Source organism: Gouania willdenowi, chromosome 14 (assembly GCF_900634775.1).
Source record: "Gouania willdenowi chromosome 14, fGouWil2.1, whole genome shotgun sequence".
NCBI lineage: Eukaryota > Metazoa > Chordata > Actinopteri > Blenniiformes > Gobiesocidae > Gouania > Gouania willdenowi.
In genome coordinates, this window is record NC_041057.1 from 14,285,432 (window position 1) to 14,291,540 (window position 6,109).

Consider the following 6,109-nt stretch of genomic DNA (forward strand, 5'->3'; position numbering starts at 1 on the left):
GCTAAGAAAGCAGTAAGGCACAAAAAATGACAAAAAACTAAAATCACCCAAAATAAAAAGTAAGGCTATAGCAAGGCATTTTTTTTGAAAATTTCAAAAAAAAAAAAATTGAGTTAGGACCATCATTAGACCATAAAAACTACTGCAAATATAATGCACATACTTAAACAGGGCTAAGAAAGCAGTAAGGCACAAAAAATGACAAAAAACTAAAATCACCCAAAATAAAAAGTAAGGCTATAGCAAGGCATTTTTTTTGAAAATTTCAAAAAAAAAAAAAAATTGAGTTAGGACCATCATTAGACCCTAAAAACTACTGCAAATATAATGCACATACTTAAACAGGGCTAAGAAAGCAGTAAGGCACAAAAAATGACAAAAACTAAAATCATCCAAAATAAAAAGTAAGGCTATAGCAAGGCATTTTTTTTGAAAATTTCAAAAAAAAAAAAATTGAGTTAGGACCATCATTAGACCCTAAAAACTACTGCAAATATAATGCACATACTTAAACAGGGCTAAGAAAAGCAGTAAAGGCACAAAAAATGACAAAAAACTAAAATCACCCAAAATAAAAAGTAAGGCTATAGCAAGGCATTTTTTTGAAAATTTTCAAAAAAAAAAAAAATTGAGTTAGGACCATCATTAGACCATAAAACTACTGCAAATATAATGCACATACTTAAACAGGGCTAAGAAAGCAGTAAGGTACAAAAATGACAAAAAACTAAATCACCAAAATAAAAAAGTAAGGCTATAGCAAGGGCATTTTTTTTGAAAATTTAAAAAAAAAAAAAATTGAGTTAGGACCATCATTAGACCATAAAAACTACTGCAAATATAATGCACATACTTAAACAGGGCTAAGAAAGCAGTAAGGTACAAAAAATGACAAAAAACTAAAATCACTCAAAATAAAAAGTAAGGCTATAGCAAGGCATTTTTTTTGAAAATTTCAAAAAAAAAAAAATTGAGTTAGGACCATCATTAGACCATAAAAAACTACTGCAAATATAATGCACATACTTAAACAAGGGCTAAGAAAAGCAGTAAGTCACAAAAAATGACAAAAAACTAAATCAGCCCAAAATAAAAGTAATGCTATAGCAAGGCATTTTTTTTGAAAATTTCAAAAAAAAAAAATTGAGTTAGGACCATCATTAGACCATAAAAACTACTGCAAATATAATGCACATACTTAAACAGGGCTAAGAAAGCAGTAAGGTACAAAAAATGACAAAAAACTAAAATCACCAAAAATAAAAAGTAAGGCTATAGCAAGGCATTTTTTTTGAAAATTTCAAAAAAAAAAAAAATTGAGTTAGGACCATCATTAGACCCTAAAAACTACTGCAAATATAATGCACATACTTAAACAGGGCTAAGAAAGCAGTAAGGTACAAAAAATGACAAAAAACTAAAATCACCCAAAATAAAAAGTAAGGCTATAGCAAGGCATTTTTTTTGAAAATTTCAAAAAAAAAAAAATTGAGTTAGGACCATCATTAGACCCTAAAAACTACTGCAAATATAATGCACATACTTAAACAGGGCTAAGAAAGCAGTAAGGCACAAAAAATGACAAAAAACTAAAATCACCAAAAATAAAAAGTAAGGCTATAGCAAGGCATTTTTTTTGAAAATTTCAAAAAAAAAAAAATTGAGTTAGGACCATCATTAGACCATAAAAACTACTGCAAATATAATGCACATACTTAAACAGGGCTAAGAAAGCAGTAAGGTACAAAAAATGACAAAAAACTAAAATAGCTGAAAATAAAAAGTAAGGCTATAGCAAGGCATTTTTTTTGAAAATTTCAAAAAAAAAAAAAATTGAGTTAGGACCATCATTAGACCATAAAAACTACTGCAAATATAATGCACATACTTAAACAGGGCTAAGAAAGCAGTAAGGTACAAAAAATGACAAAAACTAAAATACCTAAAATAAAAAGTAAGGCTATAGCAAGGCATTTTTTTTGAAAATTTCAAAAAAAAAAAAATTGAGTTAGGACCATCATTAGACCATAAAAACTACTGCAAATATAATGCACATACTTAAACAGGGCTAAGAAAGCAGTAAGGTACAAAAAATGACAAAAAACTAACATAGCTGAAAATAAAAAGTAAGGCTATAGCAAGGCATTTTTTTTGAAAATTTCAAAAAAAAAAAAATTGAGTTAGGACCATCATTAGACCATAAAAACTACTGCAAATATAATGCACATACTTAAACAGGGCTAAGAAAGCAGTAAGGCACAAAAAATGACAAAAAACTAAAATCACCCAAAATAAAAGTAAGGCTATAGCAAGGCATTTTTTTTGAAAATTTCAAAAAAAAAAAAATTGAGTTAGGACCATCATTAGACCATAAAAACTACTGCAAATATAATGCACATACTTAAACAGGGCTAAGAAAGCAGTAAGGTACAAAAAATGACAAAAAACTAAAATAGCTGAAAATAAAAAGTAAGGCTATAGCAAGGCATTTTTTTTGAAAATTTCAAAAAAAAAAAAATTGAGTTAGGACCATCATTAGACCATAAAAACTACTGCAAATATAATGCACATACTTAAACAGGGCTAAGAAAGCAGTAAGGCACAAAAAATGACAAAAAACTAAAATCACCCTAAAATAAAAAGTAAGGCTATAGCAAGGCATTTTTTTTGAAAATTTCAAAAAAAAAAAAATTGAGTTAGGACCATCATTAGACCATAAAAACTACTGCAAATATAATGCACATACTTAAACAGGGCTAAGAAAGCAGTAAGGTACAAAAAATGACAAAAAACTAAAATAGCTGAAAATAAAAAGTAAGGCTATAGCAAGGCATTTTTTTTGAAAATTTCAAAAAAAAAAAAAATTGAGTTAGGACCATCATTAGACCCTAAAAACTACTGCAAATATAATGCACATACTTAAACAGGGCTAAGAAAGCAGTAAGGTACAAAAAATGACAAAAAACTAAAATAGCTGAAAATAAAAAGTAAGGCTATAGCAAGGCATTTTTTTTTGAAAATTTCAAAAAAAAAAAAAATTGAGTTAGGACCATCATTAGACCATAAAAACTACTGCAAATATAATGCACATACTTAAACAGGGCTAAGAAAGCAGTAAGGTACAAAAAATGACAAAAAACTAACATAGCTGAAAATAAAAAGTAAGGCTATAGCAAGGCATTTTTTTGAAAATTTCAAAAAAAAAAAAATTGAGTTAGGACCATCATTAGACCCTAAAAACTACTGCAAATATAATGCACATACTTAAACAGGGCTAAGAAAGCAGTAAGGCACAAAAAATGACAAAAAACTAAAATAGCTGAAAATAAAAAGTAAGGCTATAGCAAGGCATTTTTTTTGAAAATTTCAAAAAAAAAAAAATTGAGTTAGGACCATCATTAGACCCTAAAAACTACTGCAAATATAATGCACATACTTAAACAGGGCTAAGAAAGCAGTAAGGCACAAAAATAAAAGTAAGGCTATAGCAAGGCATTTTTTTTGAAAATTTAAAAAAAAAAAAAATTGAGTTAGGACCATCATTAGACCATAAAAACTACTGCAAATATAATGCACATACTTAAAAAGGGCTAAGAAAGCAGTAAGGCACAAAAAATGACAAAAAACTGAAATCACCCAAAATAAAAAGTAAGGCTATAGCAAGGCATTTTTTTTGAAAATTTCAAAAAAAAAAAAATTGAGTTAGGACCATCATTAGACCATAAAAACTACTGCAAATATAATGCACATACTTAAACAGGGCTAAGAAAGCAGTAAGGTACAAAAAATGACAAAAAACTAAAATAGCTGAAAATAAAAAGTAAGGCTATAGCAAGGCATTTTTTTTTGAAAATTTAAAAAAAAAAAAAATTTGAGTTAGGACCATCATTAGACCATAAAAACTACTGCAAATATAATGCACATACTTAAACAGGGCTAAGAAAGCAGTAAGGCACAAAAAATGACAAAAAACTAAAATCACCCAAAATAAAAAGTAAGGCTATAGCAAGGCATTTTTTTTGAAAATTTCAAAAAAAAAAAATTTGAGTTAGGACCATCATTAGACCATAAAAACTACTGCAAATATAATGCACATACTTAAACAGGGCTAAGAAAGCAGTAAGGTACAAAAAATGACAAAAAACTAAAATCACCCAAAATAAAAAGTAAGGCTTATAGCAAGGCATTTTTTTTGAAAATTTCAAAAAAAAAAAAAAATTGAGTTAGGACCATCATTAGACCCTAAAAACTACTGCAAATATAATGCACATACTTAAACAGGGCTAAGAAAGCAGTATGGTACAAAAAATGACAAAAAACTAAAATAGCTGAAATAAAAAGTAAGGCTATAGCAAGGCATTTTTTTTGAAAATTTCAAAAAAAAAAAAATTGAGTTAGGACCATCATTAGACCCTAAAAACTACTGCAAATATAATGCACATACTTAAACAGGGCTAAGAAAGCAGTAAGGTACAAAAAATGAAAAAAAACTAAAATCACCCAAAATAAAAAGTAAGGCCTATAGCAAGGCATTTTTTTTGAAAATTTCAAAAAAAAAAAATTGAGTTAGGACCATCATTAGACCCTAAAAACTACTGCAAATATAATGCACATACTTAAACAGGGCTAAGAAAGCAGTAAGGCACAAAAAATGACAAAAAAATAAAAATAGCTAAAAATAAAAAGTAAGGCTATAGCAAGGCATTTTTTTTGAAAATTTCAAAAAAAAAAAAATTGAGTTAGGACCATCATTAGACCCTAAAAACTACTGCAAATATAATGCACATACTTAAACAGGGCTAAGAAAGCAGTAAGGTACAAAAAATGACAAAAAACTAAAATAGCTCAAAATAAAAAGTAAGGCTATAGCAAGGCATTTTTTTTGAAAATTTCAAAAAAAAAAAAATTGAGTTAGGACCATCATTAGACCCTAAAAACTACTGCAAATATAATGCACATACTTAAACAGGGCTAAGAAAGCAGTAAGGCACAAAAAATGACAAAAACTAAAATAGCTGAAAATAAAAAGTAAGGCTATAGCAAGGCATTTTTTTTGAAAATTTCAAAAAAAAAAAATTGAGTTAGGACCATCATTAGACCATAAAAACTACTGCAAATATAATGCACATACTTAAACAGGGCTAAGAAAGCAGTAAGGTACAAAAAATGACAAAAAACTAAAATCACCCAAAATAAAAAGTAAGGCTATAGCAAGGCATTTTTTTTTGAAAATTTCAAAAAAAAAAAAATTGAGTTAGGACCATCATTAGACCCTAAAAACTACTGCAAATATAATGCACATACTTAAACAGGGCTAAGAAAGCAGTAAGGTACAAAAAATGACAAAAAAATAAAAATAGCTGAAAATAAAAAGTAAGGCTATAGCAAGGCATTTTTTTTGAAAATTTCAAAAAAAAAAAAATTGAGTTAGGACCATCATTAGACCCTAAAAACTACTGCAAATATAATGCACATACTTAAACAGGGCTAAGAAAGCAGTAAGGCACAAAAAATGACAAAAAACTAAAATCACCAAAAATAAAAAGTAAGGCTATAGCAAGGCATTTTTTTTGAAAATTTCAAAAAAAAAAAAAATTGAGTTAGGACCATCATTAGACCCTAAAAACTACTGCAAATATAATGCACATACTAAACAGGGCTAAGAAAGCAGGTAAGGCACAAAAATGACAAAAAAACTAAAATCACCCAAATAAAAAGTAAGGCTATAGCAAGGCATTTTTTTTGAAATTTTAAAAAAAAAAAAAATTTGAGTTAGGACCGATCATTAGACCCTAAAAACTACTGCAAATATAATGCACATACTTAAACAGGGCTAAGAAAGCAGTAAGAAGGCACAAAAATGACAAAAAACTAAAATCAGCCTGAAATAAAAAGTAAGGCTATAGCAAGGCATTTTTTTTGAAAATTTCAAAAAAAAAAAAAACTGAGTTAGGACCATCATTAGACCCTAAAAACTACTGCAAATATAATGCACATACTTAAACAGGGCTAAGAAAGCAGTAAGGTCACAAAAAATGACAAAAAACTAAATAGCCTGAAATAAAAGTAAGGCTATAGCAAGGCATTTTTTTTGAAAATTTCAAAAAAA